At 32.4% G+C, this 17288-nt stretch overlaps 1 protein-coding gene across 3 annotated transcripts in view; it reads right to left on the bottom strand.

The window, feature by feature from the left end:
• The window catches only part of LOC132725378 (uncharacterized), a 120395-nt gene that overhangs the window by 48787 nt on the left and 54320 nt on the right, over positions 1–17288 (bottom strand). Inside the window, exon 1 of one of the 3 annotated variants that reach the window (XM_060710482.1) lies at positions 3974–4196. The exons of the other annotated variants lie outside the window; for them this stretch is intronic. The gene's annotated coding sequence lies outside the window, so the exon portion shown is untranslated. Of the gene's footprint in view, positions 1–3973; positions 4197–17288 lie in introns of those variants that run through there. 3 annotated transcript variants of the gene reach the window in all.

The raw sequence follows: 17288 nt of genomic DNA, 5'->3' as shown, positions 1-17288 counted from the left end.
ACGTTAAACCACATGCACGCGAATGTTATCATATTTATTGTCGACGCCGAGGACTTGTTAAGCGTAATGAAAATATTTCTTTTAGGGCTTTGCTGTTTTGAACCTGTTGCGACATAGGATCACACACAGGACCTTATAAAATAACTATTTTGTCGCATCTGAATTGAATCAAAGTAATTTAAAGCTGCATGCCTCCAGATTAGTCAAAATATTTCAAGAAAATCAAACTTCGGACACGTACTAAATTTGTAAGAAAGGTAAAAGTTTCAGGATTCAAATTATAATTTTTATGTTTTATGCGATAAGTGACTGATTTTGAAGTATTAATAACCATATTTCTATTGCGTTACTAACGCAGTAAAGAATGTTTTTGCAGATTCCGACCTCTTTTTGGTAATTTACATGGATTGTAATTGTTTGCAATGTGTAAATTACTTTATTGTTAACTTCACAATATTTAACTTCTAAAATCATTTTTTAAATGTTCATGAACATTAGGATGAATCAGGAGGGGTGCTGCTTTAAATGTGTCAATATTATAATATAATGAATGTGTAAGCGTATTTTGAATACTCCTTTGAATATGATAAAATTTCGATCCCACCAGTTTGAATGGAAATAAGATAACGTTTTAATAAAACCAGATAAAGCTAAAGTATATATACAAGAAAAACGAGTTGAATTTATAAAAGTTTTCAAATGTTGTAGTTTATATATTTCAGACAATAATAATTGGCAAGGATCGACAGATAATAAGCAAATATTTTTGCTCGAAAACAAAACATGAAGGAAGATATAATAGTTATAGGATATATCGAGCTTGTTGGCAATCTTTGTAAGTTGGCAGCAAAATAGTGGTTATGTTTTACAACAAAATCAAGTATCGGTAATACATGAATAATTAATATTTATTAAGCATGATTTCGTTTGGCAGACACAAAGTGGGTTGAACATCAACCACTGCAGTAAAATAAGTTTTAACCATCATAATGACAGCACGATCAGATAAGGTAGGCTAACTATGAACCAACAGAGCAACTTATGTATAAGCATAAAGTTTGAAGCATGAACCAAAATAACGGGCTTACGCATAAATCAACATAATGGCTAAAACTGAATCCTATATACATGTATAACTGATTAAGCATTTATGGACATTAATGTATACGCATGCATGGTTTGTATTATCAATTTGGCATGCCTGTAATTATGTGTATCGATTCCTAATTCTTTGAGTATAAAATCATGTATATTCAATAATATGAATATAAAGGTAAAATATTTAAATAATTAATATATTCATTTTTTATTTTACAAACTGCTGCTCAAGCATAAAAAATTATGCATAACTAAAATCTGGTAATATCCGGACAAACTTTGTAATTGCAAGTATTGTAAGTATTGTACGTAGAAAAATCAACATGTAGCGCTGCCGAACATAGAATATAGAATAAATAAAAAAAAGAAAATAATATCATCATGTGAAGGGCTTTTTCTTTTCAATCTATTTATATCGAGTATCTGTCCTTGACTTTAAGGAGAAATTTATTGGAAAATTTATTAGAGAGTATTTTATAATAAGCAAGGAACAGCAACAGTTTCAATTCTCCTTAAAGTAAACCTTTACAATAAGTTTAACATCTTTAGAGCAACGTCTTTCATGAACAACTTTGTATATGATGTATATGATTGAGTTCCGCTCTACCGAGGTTTCACTGTAAGTTTTTTATATATAACAATTATTTAATTGCAACATGCATATTAAAGAAGAATACAAATATTTGTTATTGTACAAATGTAGCACCGCTAAAATCGTGTAGAAAAATTTAAATATAAAACAAAAACAAACTCTTTTTTTCATGTATAGATATTAAAACGCCCACTTTTGCCCACTCCTACTTTCGTTTTCGACGAACAAATTTTACGGACATTTCAATATGATGTCTATGAAGATAGTTAATGGTTTAACAAGCTACATAATTTGATAAAATTATCATCCAATAAAAGAAATAAATATTTACCTTAACTACTCATATATTTTCCGTAGATATTATATCATTACATCCAGGACTTAACTCCGCCATTGCGATATGGACACACAATGTTAAAGCGCATGCGTCATTATCACAAGATAAAATTGTTATCTATCACGTGAATACTGAATTGTTAGATAAAAATAAGGTCATAGCAAAAATAAGGCCATATCGAAAATATACTAAATATTTGTCCTCTTTGTTTAACTTATGATAAAATTATCTTACATAGACATGTCCTATTGTCAAGATCGTCCTCCGTGCTACTGGTTATCCAGTAAATATTGTAAAAATACTCGAGTTGACAATGTTAGTAAAGGAATCATTCCCGGTGGAAACGGAATTTAAAATACCAGTTTAGGTGACATTCAAGATGAGTTATAAACAACAATAGATTTGGAAAAAAATATCAGCAACATCAGCAATATATATTGCTCTGCACTGACGACTTGCCAAATGAATCATTAAATTCCTTAAAGCAGTATTGACTAACAAAAAAGAAATATCCCGCTACATCCGTTACGCCTAACATAATAGTAGGACAAATCAACATTAGATTTCGACGTTCATGGACCAAAGACCCCTTTCCCCTGACAACAGTAGGCCACACAGGAACAGAACAGATCAAATGGTGGAGAAGGGAGATAATTTTCTTTTAATAAAAGTGTGCTCATACTGAAAAAGAATCATTTTTCAATGACGCGCCTATAGTGTAATGTTTACGTTTCCGTATAACGCAAATTCAATGACACGTCCATAGTGTAAAGCCAATATTTATCTGTATAGCGAAAATGATGCCATGACACAATATATGCATGTATGTATAATACTGCCATACGGGCTCGCAAAAGCAGCTAAATAAAGTTATATACCTGTCATTGACTCTATTAAAATTATAAGTAAAAGTCACATATATTTTTCTGATATTTTTCGACTTTGCCTCGATTGATACAGTATTAAAGCTATATTCTTATGTAATTTTCGTAAAACTCTTAGTATAAAAATCCAAATGATGCTTATTTTGATATTGGTTCAACTTGAATAAATGGGTTTCTGGTTTCTCTTTCTAGTATCGTCATCAATTGTCTATTTGGAGTCACATTTTAACCCCCTGTACAATATTTTTCTGTCGAACATTGACTTTATGCCTTCGACTATAAGCAGTTGACGCTGCAAATTTGCATTAAAAGAGAGTTGAGTTTACTGAACATGCACATATCAATCAACACAATTTACTTTAAATCGTTATTTCTATTTCCCGATTAAATGTTTGGAATGTTGCGACGTAAGATCATACAAAGGGTAAGAAAATTAATAGTTTGGCCCATCTAAATAAATATTGATTTGGCACTATATTTAACCGTTAACGTTCTTATAAGCAATAAAGATGACTGCAATCCGATTTGACATCAACAAAGCCATTTTACTTAGCAATCAATTTATATCAAGTAAGTGCTTGAGGAATTTATGGACACATAGATTGAGATTTTTCGTAATCAACAAGGACCAAGGACAATTTTAATTTTCCCCACAGTAAACATTTATAATGAGTAACTATAACATCATTCAGGATAAACCTAAATATTTGTATTTGAATGGGTTTGCTCTTCCGGGGTTGGTTGTACTGTAATTAATTTCTGTACACATTTTGATATGAATATAATTTAATTAAATCATTCAAATAAAATTTCAAATGTAAAACTATGTTATTGTAGCAATGTTAACTTCCTGAAGAAAATTTGATATGAAAATTAAAGCTTTTGTTTTCAAATCTGTATTGTTCTACAGGCTAGAAAACGCCCACTTTGACCCAATCCTACTTTCTTTTTCGGGCACACAGATTTTACGACCATTTTAATATGTTATCCATCAAGATAATTTAACCAGCTACATTATTTGATAAAAGAAATCATCACATAAAATAAATAAATTATATTTACCGTAATTTTCTCACATACTGTCCGTAAAGTTTATATCATTTAATCCAGGACTTAACTCCGCCATTGCGATATTGATACACAATTTTACAGCGCATGCGTTGATATCACAAGATAACTTTGTTATCTATCACATGAATTATAAATTGTAAGAAAAAAATCAGGTCCTACAAAAATACTAGATAATTGTCATCTTTTTAAATATTTGTTATGATAAAATGCTGAATGTATTTGTTTTTTGTAGAAAAGAAATATGGATGAATCCTTAAATAAATCAAATTATCAAATTAAGACCTGACCTGAAGTTAAAACTTAAACCTTATTGACAAATTGTTTACTGTCGCAGTAGAAATCAAGAGAAATGTCTGAAAAAAGAAACAAACAATAACACTGGATCTGAAATTTACAATACTAGACAGTACAGATGGAATTTCCATTGGAAAATATATTTAAAACTATTGATTCGCCAACGGATTGAATTTTAGTACAGCTATAAAATAAACAGTAGAACTAAATATATGGGACTCCACTTGGATAATTCTGACTGAAAACAAATCTTAGAGATAAATATTACATTTCATTTGCAATAGGTCTAAACCAATGTATGTGCAAAATCGCAGATAATACCGAGTCTTATTAAGCGTGTAATATTTTGTAGCCGACCTGATGTGAAATATACATGGAATAATATCAACAGCTCGAACCTTTGTTTTATTTTTGGCAAACTTGTAAGATCGAAAGGATTTGTATATATTGCACGTTAAAAGTATAATTTTACTCGTGAATTATTATATGGTTTGTATTTTTTGTCTGTAAAATATATTTAAATCTCCAACCCAAAATATTTGGGGGGGGGGGAACAACATTAGTTTTTTGCTTAATCTTTTTTTTCAAAGGGGGACTACAAAGATGTCAGTGAAAGAAAGTGTTTTTATATACACTAGCTGTGTAGTTTCTTGGTGTATCAAAATGAACAACATTGGCTGAAGAGGATGGTCTACCGCCGTCCAACCCTCATCTTACCTCGATGGTATGTCTTGACCTAAGTCTGACTGGCGTAGAATTGCAGGTCTCTTTCTCACACGTAGTTTATCTGATCGATCAACTGTGTCTATAGACAGCTGACGTTTTAACTTTGTTTTTGGAGGATCCAGGAGTTTGATAGGGTGTTCCTCTAGGTTGTCACCCTCATATTCAGATTTTTTTCTGGACAAAGAAAGTCACATTAATATTTGCAAACCAACAGTATTACTTGATGCTACTTGTGAAATTCAAATAAGTCTATAAAGAAATGTAAAGTGTGTCATTTAATAAAAATAACATAAAATGTGAACGAGTTATTTTGCGTGTAGTTGTTTCATTTTTTTCTTCTCAATTTCATACCATGACAGACATGATGAGTGAAACGGTTAAAATTAGAATTAGATACAGTGTACACAATTTAATATTTTTTCTTGTAAATGATATGATGTTCAAACAAAAATAAATGTTTACACAAAATGAATACATGTCATTTAACCATTTTAAAGTTTTATTGCATAAGGTGTATAATTGGAATACAGGTTTTGATAAGATTTGACCTGAATTGAATTTGATACCTTTAGGTTGAAATGTTTTGTTGTAAATTTGTCATTGAATGACATTGATAAGATAATAATGGCAAACGTTTTATCAAGACAGGAAGTGCTTTTTCATGATACAAAACGTGTTCATTCATATACTGGGAAAAATGAATTAAGATAAAAGTTTGAGTTAAACTTGTTACCTGTTAATAAATTTCAACAGGTACTACAGTTGATATGTTGAAATATTGAAAAAATGAAAATCGCAGTTGTTGCGTATGAATTCGGAATCCTTCGGCAATTTCCGTATATTTTTATAGTACAGTATCTGATATGTTTTTGAAAGTGTCGACATTTATTCAGTATGACGCACGTGTATTATGTTAACAAGACATTCATAATGACTGACAATGGGAAATTTATATATAGAATTTTTAATTCACAACCAATTATATATTGACTTGAAAGCAAAGACAGTAGAAAAAACATATGTTATTAAAAATAAAAATATACAAAAAACCATACCTTTATGAACAGTTTCTTTTGCCATGTCGTCAATACTTGTTTTAGAGGAGCACAAAAGCACAGGGGCTGTAGCTGGACACTCAGGATAATTACCGTTCCGTGCCGGTACCCTCCCAGACAGACTTTCATGCAAGAGCCGGTTGAACAGAGGAAACTTAAAACCAATAATAGATATTAATTCATATACTTTTCTATTTACAGTGAAAAAATTCTTTTGTAATTTAAAGGAAGCTATCGCCTAAATGGTTATGGAGTCTTCCTCTCAAACCAGTGATCATGGGTTCGAGCCCTACTCAGGTCACACGACAGTGTTTCTTCATATGGTCTCTGTGGGCTGGGAGGTTAATATCACAGACTTTTTAAATCACCACAAAGGATTCGAAATCTCGCTAATGCTTTAAGATTTTGTCATAAGGAAAGTTTCTTCAGGTAGCTTATTAATGTGTTTGAAAACGCGTCATAGGGCAATATAAGTGTATATTAGGTTTTGAATAAGCATTGAAAGGGGTTCGATTATAAAATGACATTGTAGAATTTTATACTGAAAGATTGGACACTCCCATGTTATTTATTGACTTCTATGCATTTGAGCTGAAATTACTTGAGAAGCCACTCTTTCTAAGACTGAAGATAATAAAATCGGATCGTTTATTCGACAATTGCCGATTGAACTGTCTATGAAAGTTGGGAGAGGGGACTGAATATCCTATAACGCGTATTGTTAACAATAATGACATTAATTATAACATAACCTTTGGTTTCGAAGGTTTTTCCTGGTGAAGTTGATGGAGACACCATAGATACAAGTATCCAAATAATATATACAAAAGTTTATCATCGAATATTCGAAATATCCAAAAGAAATTTAAAGACACAAAAGATACGTCTATAACAAAGGCAATGTGTACATCCACGTTAAGATTATTAAACTATTGCATATACACAGAGACTGTTAAATAATTGTGTATTCGGATACCCGTGTCTGAATCCATTGAAATCAACACCCGTAAGACCCTTTGTGTACTTTGATACGCTAAGCTATTGCAGTAGATTTCGATAAATCTAATTCATGATTTAATTTCACAAAAGGGCATGTGGCTCATATGCTGTAACTTTACCCAAACGCTCATTGGAAAATGAGTTAGTCGTTGAAATAATTTTTTTTTTTCACAAAAATGCCTGCACAAACGATTAAATTCATTAACTATTTATTTTAGTAGCTTCTGCATTATTTATCCATTAGATATTCCGTATATTCAACGCCTGCATAAAACCCACAGTGTAATTTTAAATAAACAGTCATTTCTACTTTATTTTCTCCCTCAAAATGAAATCATTTCATTTTCTTTTTACAGTTGAATGTTTGCGCATATCAGAAATTTGAAAATTACCGGTAAAATTTAAAATGCATGATTTGAGGTTACATTTCCGGTGTCATATTGTTTAATAAAAACTGATTTTTATTGCACTTGAATCCCTTAAAGGTACTTGAGCGTTGAATTTTATCAATCGAACTAGTGTAAGGTTATTTAAATTTGATATTAACAATATTAAGATCTAACATCGCATGTAGATTTTATAATTAACGTGAATTGGTTTATAACTGGAAGGTCTGTATACCATAAATAAGTTTGTTGATACATGCAGTATTTAATATCATTAAGAAATAATATATCCAAACTGTGATTTTATCGCTCAAATAATTGCGCCTGATTTGCTTCCGTACTTATTGTCAGCGCGTCGGATTTTATAGTGGGTACGTCACATGTATAATGATTACGTCACATGTCTAAATATAGTACGTCAAACAGTGATTTTATAGCATGATAACACACACTTTCGGTTCTTCTATGTTCAAAAACGCGGGTCGTGTTAGAATAAGTGATAACAAGCTAGAAAAAAATGTGTAACGATGTTCCAGTAAGTGTAAGATGCATGATCTGATATAATATATAAACTATATAAAGAAGATAGAATCTAATAAAATGCTCAAAAACAAAATATTATTTTACTTCCTACTTAAAACTTTATCAAGATTCTTTTTTTTTCCATAAAATATTTTATGCTATGTTCATATTTTAATTCAAGATTTGATATAGACTAGAGCAATGTAAACATATTTATTACTTATAAAATATCGACTTTGTAGGACAAAAGTATTTCTTATAAGTGACAATAAAAATATCGACTTTGTAAGACAAAAGTATTTCTTATAAGTGACGATAAAAATATCGACTTTGTAGGACAAAAGTATTTCTTATAAGTGACATTTATAAAAATATCGACTTTTAAGGACAAAAGTGTTACTTATAAATTAAGATTGAAAATCAACTATGACGAAATTATGTATATTTTATTATGAAGTTTAGATATTTATTTGATCTACTGCTTAAAAATATGCATTGACGACTGAATAATAGGCACGAGAAAATCTTCTAACAAAAGATAAAAGATCCAGAATATCATTCAAGACGCCGAAAAGACAAGAGCCGGTGCAGTGTGGATGATGGGGTGTAGTTTGTGAACATAAATTAGTAATCTTACATAAAAACTGCTCACGTAGTTTATACGTTAACGAAGAAGTAAATATTCACCCATGACTGTATACGCATCGTTATTACACGTTTTTTAATATACCTGACTCGGGCTGCCTTGTAAAACTGCTTTTTGCAGCTTTAAAAGTCCAACAAAAGACTGGCGAATTAACTTCAATATTGAGTTAGTTTTCGCAAGGCTTTACCGACCTTAAAATGCAAGCGCGTTGTTTTAGCGAAACTGACCTATCGGTGCGTCTTATCGCATGGTTTGGAACTTTTTTTTGTTCTTACTAACCCATTATATTCAATACACTTTCAATGAGCATTTTAAAAACTGTATTGATATATAGCAGTCAGTTTTTTCATTGAATCATACAGAAAAAAACTCAACTGCTATATAGCAGTTGAGGGTGTTTTGGCACCTTATATATATCAGTGCAGTTTTTTCACCGAGGTTCCAATGGGGCAGCGGTAACGAACATTCCCAAGCAGTAACAACAAAATAGAAAGAAAGAAAATTAATGAAATGAATTTGTTCTCATATAATTATGCAACTGCTAAAATCAAAAGATACATCCGCTGAGTGAAATATTTCCACTTTAAAAAGCCCTTAAATCTTAAATCCGAATAACTTTCTCCGCAAACTATCAGTTTACAATCCGTCTCTATCATTGGACGTTGTTTAAGTTTTCAATATTATATATTGCTATAAGAAAGCTTACGACACCATAGTCTGGTATTTGTTCATATTGTCTGGGAGTGAGAAGGTGGAAAACTAAAAGGGCACAAGAGAGAGAAATGCACGTTTTTTTGTTGTTGTTGTTGTTTTTTTCTGGTTAAAATGAAAATGCGATAAAACAATTAAAATATACTACCACTACCTCCCATCATCCACACTGGCCGGGGCGACATCTCGGGATGTTTCTGCAAAACAACTTGTCTCGGCCTAACGGCCTCGACATTTTTTTAGCAGAAACAAAACCTTTTTGATTGCCCCAAAGCCAGTGTTGTATCCTCGTTAACTAATTCGTTTTAAAATATACTATAACTAGTAATTATGACAGCTTTTTGACGTTTTTTTTTGAGACAGTTTTACGTTTTTATATCTTTTTTGAGATAGTTTCGGGGCTTTTGACGGTATCAACAGATTACCCTTTTGAAATTTTTTTAGATTTAAGTTGCAAATTTCAAATTAGAATAACTACCTTTAAAGTTCCAGTGTGTTATCAGTGTAAAATCAATTTTTAAGTCCAATTTCATAATTTTATAAAATCCCCTAATTCAATGGGTATTTTACAACGGTAGAATAAATTTAAGTACACTTTTGCTTTCGGATTAAAATTACAGTATTTAACGGTTTCTATGGGGGAATTCTTTTAAAGATTTGTTAAGTTGACGAACTATTTATTCAAGTTTAATATCCTACAAAATAAGGTAATCTATTAATCCACAAGGTTTTTTTTAAATCAAAATTTAAGGGAGTATTTCTTATAATGATAAACCAATATGTAGATGTCTAAATAAATACTCTGAATTCCGGGGCGCCGTTAAGGTCGTTTGTCCTTCACTGCTGTTGGTTCAAATCCCGCCAGAGACTTTAGATTCTTACATCTGATGAAGCTATCCATGTAGCTTAAGAAACGTCGATGGTTCTACCAAGGTGCTCTTCCTCCACTTAAAAGCTGTGAAGTCGCCTTATAAGGTTATGATGAAAAACAAAACAATTTATTGTGAAGATGTTCTTAAATTTGCGTTTGATATAAACATGATAGAGCTGAATTTTCATAACCAATTAGGTTTAGGCGGCTTTACCCCCATCCCCGCCCCCTCGATTAAAATTCATATAACAACAAAGATCGATTTAATTGGAACAATTTTGATATTTTAATGCACCGGTAAATTCAAAAGAAGAATCCTTTTAAGAATTTTCAAGCCTCTGGCAATTCTATGCTTGTAAAAGATCTCATTTCCGCTTTTCACCATTACGTTAAATGCCACTCTATCGGTTTAATGCCACCATTTCCGATTTGCACCCTTACGCTTAATGCTACTCTCTCCATTTGAGACCAACTTGCAATCGGAATATCTCGATTATAACTATTGCACGTCTTATGTAAAGTAAATTGTTTTATTGCTAAAAGTACTCAATGTGAACGGGTTGTCACCCCGGACGAGGGAGGGAGGCAAGGTAGCGGGAGTATCAGACCCCAGGTAACGGTCACTGCAATGACCCTCAGACGGTCAATTTGAAGGATTAAAACTCCTGCTCTGTGACCAAAACATAATCCTAACATAAGTGCGCAGAACAAAAAAAACATCCAAAACCTTACCGCATTCGCATAACCATTGACCCGGGATGAAGAGGTTGAAAGGACGGGGCGGGGCTATCATTGATACATGCATATATTTGGCACGTGGATTTATTTATTTATTACTATTACTTGCGAGAACAATAAACTTACTATGCATCACCGTTTACACATGAACTACCTGCCGGTATAAACAAACTATCGTGATACCACAAACAGAAACTTAATATGTTACGCCATTGTCGTCTGCCGCGTTATTGTGTATCTCCCATTATGATGAGATACCGAAATAGATTATCATTTTAATATTCTCATATCACGTGATCTGATTATTGTAACAATTTTATTTAATTCTCGTCTGATTTATTTATATAGTAACGGAGAAAGATAGGATTTCTACCGTTACATTCCCGATGTAAAGATTTGTACGACATTCGTCCAACGTTAAATAGAAATTGAGAAATTTGAATCTCATAAAAAGCGACACAGAATAAATTATTATATAGACCTTCATTGAATAGATTAATTGAAATGCGGTGTCTTAAAGAACAGTTTAAGAATATCGAAATATCACGTATTAATGGGAACACCTGTTTGTAAAATTGTATGCTTTTATTAATGTGATGAAAGAATACAGTCAAGTCGGTGTCAAACAATATTCAAATTTCTCTAAACAAGCCATCCTCATTTCTTCTTCTGCTGAAATTATATACATGTATATATTCATGTATGTTTTGGGTAAGAGCCCATACTTAAATGCAGCATGTCTCCAGATTCATGTTAATTTTCATGAAAAGAAATGTATCTTAAAGTAAAATAATGTCAATCTAACAAAGAAAATAATTTACACATTGAAAGCAGCTCTTGCAACCAACGTAAATTTCCAAAATATGTCAAAATAAGCAAAAATAGCCCTTACTGCGTTAGTAACGCAGCAGAAATATTGAGATAATTTCAGTAAGATAAGTCTATAATCCTTAATAGCATGTAAATTATTATAAGGATTCGTAAATCGTTTTACTTTTAGTACATTTGTTATCTCAAGTTTAATTTTTCGTGAACTATTTAAACTCATCTGGAGGCATGCAACTTTAAAGTGACTTGGTCCTGAATGCAATTTTTTTAAACTACTTTTAAAAATCATCATTATTATAATTATTATTATCATTCATGTTCATAAGTAATAACAAAACAACTTTTTCAACATTTTAGAAGGTTTTAATTTTTCTTACAATATTAAAATGATTCATTTATATAGGTTATATCAATATTTGAAATACTTATGGAAAATAGGCCCATTGTAGACCAATACACTTTAAACCTCGGCAACATTATCGGCCAGTCCATTTTAAACCTCTGCAAAATTATCGACCAGTCCATTTTTAACCTCGGCAAAATTCTTGACCAGTCAATATTAACTTGGTCCCATTGTAGACCAGACATATTTAAACCTCGGTCACAGTCATTGTAGACCAGTCCACTTTAAACCTCGGTCACATTATCGACCAGTCCATTTTAATCCTCGGTCCCATTATAGACCAGTACACTTTAAACCTCGGCAAGATTAACGGCCAGTCCACTTTTAACCTCGGTCCAATTTGTAGACCAGTCCACTTTAAACCTAAGGATAATGTAGTTGGTAATCCTGAATTCGATTGAAACTTCTTCATTCAGTCTATAAACAACGAAAACAACAACAGTTAGAATTTATTCTGGATAATTCAGTTTCAGCACATACTCTGTTGTACGTGCAAAATGAATCATCATACCCTGTTTTTTAAAAGTACATGTTTTTTTTCTTCTTCTTAAATTAATGTAAACACATTTAAGTTTACTGCTCAGAGTTTGTAAAGTCCAGCCCTGAAAATAGACCACCTCTGTACAATACCACCTTTTCCGAAAAAGAGATACTCATGGCAACATGTGGGTAAAGATTACTCCTGGATGGATGCATTTACCAAAATTTATGGTCTTTAAATCTATGGACATTCTGTAGACAGGTCAGTTCTATCTGGAGTTTTTTTTTAATATTTGCCCGAAGACGGTTCACTTCTAAATGGTGGTGATTTTTAAATATATTTGCTGAGTAAACAATTCAAATCTAAATGAAGACATTTTCTGAATATTTGCTCTTTCTGCGTTGTCTTCCTGGTACAGCAATTTTTAAACGAACGACTCTTAAGTTCAAAGGTCATCTCTAATATTTGCTATTTCCGAAACAATATCACTCCTGAATGGAAGCATTTTTTTAAATTAATGACTCTTTAGTTTAAAGGTTATCTTTATATGCGGGCCAGATCTGAAAACTGACCACATCCTAATCACTTCCGGATACGTGAACATAGTCTGAATACAAAACAACGAACCTCTGGGTGCTTATCATTTCTAAAAAAAAAATATGAGTGTTATCCCTTTGCAAGTACAAAACATACTTTATTTTCTGTAGGCAGTACCAACATATCTACCAAGATAATGGTTTAAAATGAAATCATTATACATAAAACAAATTGTCACGGAAATATCATTACACAATCAGGACTATCTAGAGCTCACTGTATTATATTTATGCAGAATTTAGGACTCAAACTCAAAGGAAAATATGTGTGTAGCGTTTAGGACTCAGAACTCATTGGGCAATAAGTATGTAACTCACAGGAATATAATTTTAAATAACTTATCTCCTGCGAGTTTTATATACTAACACATAGGATTCGAGCTTAAGGAAAATGATTATGTAGACCCTAGGGCTAGAGATTATGAAAAATGAGTATGAAGATCCTTGGACTAGAGCTTATGAAAAATAATTATGTAAAAACTCTCGTTAATGAAAATTATTATGTAACATCTAGGTATCGAGTTTGTGGAAAACGGCTATATAGTACCTAGGATTCGAGCTAACTAGAATATTATTTAGGACTTCAGCTCATGAAGGCAGGTTATTGTCGATCAGAGACACTCACCTTTTGAGTTTACTGGTTGGTATCCAATATTAAGTTGACATGTAAAACTTAAGATTTATATTTGTACGCACTAAAGTTTATTAAACAAATATTTTTCTAATAGCCCTTTAAGAGTGAAAAAATACCACCCTTAACAAATAAACCCTTTAAAGGACTTAGCCCCTGAAAGACCCACTGTAAACCATGTTTACAATTTATTTTCACATTCTTTCAGTATTAGTTATCTATTCAAACTTTAATCCTTTATCAATATTTTTATTGCCCGTTTTAATATTTTAGTTTTTGTTTTGAGATGTTCCGAGGATTGTAAATAAAAGCTGGCGATCTTAAATAATAATATTTTGATGTCGGTAGCGTTCTTTGTTTTAAAAAGAAGCTAATTGTAATGTTTTATATGTCATAAACTATTTTGTTTGTTTTTGTTTTGTTATCCCATTTTATTCCGTTTTTGCTTTTCTCTAAAGTGAAGTAGTTATTGTTCTATCTTACCTTATCCCACATTGTTACTGCGTTGCAAATTTTAAAAAAAACACTTTTAAAAATGGGTAGATAAAATAGACGTTATTGAACGTAACAACTTAGAAAATTTATAAAGCCTCAAGCTGATTCCTATTCCGAAAATGAAGCTTGACATCAGAAGTTGTACCGACAACATAATTCGAAAAGGCTGGATGTTCCTTGATAAAAAGAATGAGCTTGAAAAAAGCCAGAGCTTTGTTGAAGATATTTCTTGTTCCTCTGAATTTTTCAAATCATTTTCACCGAAAGTCAATCCCTCCTGTCATTCTTCCGTCATTACGTCACATAACTGACTGAGCTTACAAACGTATTATAGAACTGAAACTGATACTAAATAACATATATAGAAGTCTTTTTACACCATGATAGAGCATGGAACCAAGACTACAGACCATTGCTGGAAACCAGGCTACAGACAATACCGGGGTCGAGGCTATATACTGACAAATACTGGAACCAAGGCTACAGACAATACCGGGGTCAAGGCTATATACTGAAAAATACCGGAACCAAGAATACAGACAACACCGGCGTCGAGGCTACAGATAATACCGGAGCAGAGACTACAGACAACACCGGAGTCGATGCTACAGAGAATACCGGAACCCAGGCTACAGACAATACCGTTCGAGGCTTTTATATACCGCCAAATACCGGAACCAAGCTAAAGACAACACCGGAGTTCAAGCCCACAGACGAATACCAGAACCGAGGCAACAGACAGCACTGGAGTCGAGGCTACAGACCAATACCGGAACCAGGCGACATACAACACCGGAGTCGAGGCTACAGACCAATACCGGAACCGGAACCGAGTCTACAGGACAACACCGGAGTCGAGGCTACAGACCAATACCGGCACCCAGGCGACAGACAACACCGGAGTCGAAGCTACAGACCAATACCGGAATCCAGGCTACAGATAACACCGGAGTCGAGGCTACAGAGCAATACCGGAACCCAGGCTTCCAGACCGTACTGTAACCGAAACTGAAAAACAATAACGGAACTGAGGCAACAGACCTATACTGGAACCGAGGCTACACACAATAACAGAACCGAGGCTAGAATACTTGAACAAAATAAAAAAATGTATTTGTCTACAGATATGGGTCATGTATACGTGTTTTCTGACAAGGTTCTCTCCCTTTATATTATGCTACATTTTCAAATCATTTTCAGGATTGAGCGTGCTAATAACTTAACGATTAATTATACTTCTTCTTGAAATATTTCTTTGTAAGATTAAACACAGGTAATAGAGATGGATTAAAATATTTTTCCTAACATTTACTATACTATTTGAATTATTGGGAGTTTGGATTATCTATCATATATCATTTTGAAGACCCTTCAAAACAAACGTGTGAGTTTAGATGTACTCACTGTACATTACGGTACTTTACGTGATTACAGAAATTAGTACTTCATTTATTTGTAGAAGTTTATTTACTTTTCACTGTCTTTAGAAAAGGAACATTTAAACACTTCATTAAAGCACAGAAATCGTAATTTTTATACAAAAAGCCTAGACATGATTAAAACAATTACCAAAATAAATTAATAAATAAATAAATCAATCAATCAATAAAAATAAATAAATATATAAAATAAAAACAAAATGAAAGAGAATTAGAGAATTGAGAAAAAGAAGAAATATACTGTAACAAAATGTATCAATAATTATAAAAAAAGCGTTGTCAACAATTAGAAGGTTTTATATAGAATAATATTTCACTTAAAACTTCCATTACTTAGTCTTTTATCTTATTTTATTTCTTCCGTAGAAAGGGCAATTATATGTTTTTATAATGTTTTGATAATTAGAGCATGTGTACGGCTGCCTGTTAGGGCCAGCGTGCTTTTTCTTATATCGAACAGCACGCAATACAACAGTACGATAGCGACAGTATGGCAGTACGATGACAAAGCGCGACAGCCCGATGGCGTCAGTCTTTGAGCTTGGGAGTCTTTATGAAAATGCTTGAACAAGTTAAGCCATTTTACCAAGGTCGGAATTTTGTGTTTAAATGAAGTCTCTTCTCGGCTATTATTCATAAGTCCTTATCCGAAGTTTGACGGAAAAGGCCGAGAAGATTCGATTTCTATCTCTAAAGTATATTAACCGTGACTCATTCAGCATTTTTAACTGCAGACCCCTCAAACAATGTGTTTTGAAATTCGAAACTAAATAGTTAACAACAAATCAATTAAGGGTTACCCGGATGACGAAAAAAAAAACAATATTCTTATTATCCTTTGTTATCATTTAAATCTTATATGCAAAACATAATTTAAGATGTGTCTTTTTAATACCGCCATGCATGAACAAGGTATCAATACATTTAGGTTAGTAGAAAAATGTCTGTAATTTTCATTATTTTGAATTTCTCACGATGAACCGTTCTGTCGCGTGACTGATGAAGAGATAAGATGATATGAATAAAATAGCCATTGATTCTTAAAAATTCAATTTGATCGAGTGTCGGACTGTTATGGTCCTCTAATTTTCTTACAACGACCAGGATGATTGCTGTTATTGTACATTTGACATCAACATTATGTTAGAGAGTAGATAAGACTTCAAAAATAAAATAATTTATTATCCATTATCGAACGTTTATTATTAATGAAGTATGTGAGGCTGAAATATATTGAAAATCAGGTGTTATCATTGCATCTTCGAAGTAATAGAGTATTTATGTTGTAAGTAAGTCAGAATTATTTTCAACAGCAGTATGGCGTGTATTTATGTAAAATTACAGGATCTCATCAGCAACGTAATAAACCGCCAAATTTAGGGCTGTATTTGGCCGCGTAGTTTATGCCACTTGGTTTACAACCGCTGTGGGTTCGAATTTCACCACCTAGTCTCGGTTGAAGCAGCATATTCAGTCTTTGTTAAC

Source organism: Ruditapes philippinarum, unplaced genomic scaffold (genome assembly GCF_026571515.1).
Source record: "Ruditapes philippinarum isolate M1 unplaced genomic scaffold, ASM2657151v2 ctg4916_1_1_1_1, whole genome shotgun sequence".
Taxonomy (NCBI): domain Eukaryota; kingdom Metazoa; phylum Mollusca; class Bivalvia; order Venerida; family Veneridae; genus Ruditapes; species Ruditapes philippinarum.
Note: the sequence above shows the minus strand (reverse complement) of the source record. Positions and strands in the feature narration are given on the sequence as shown.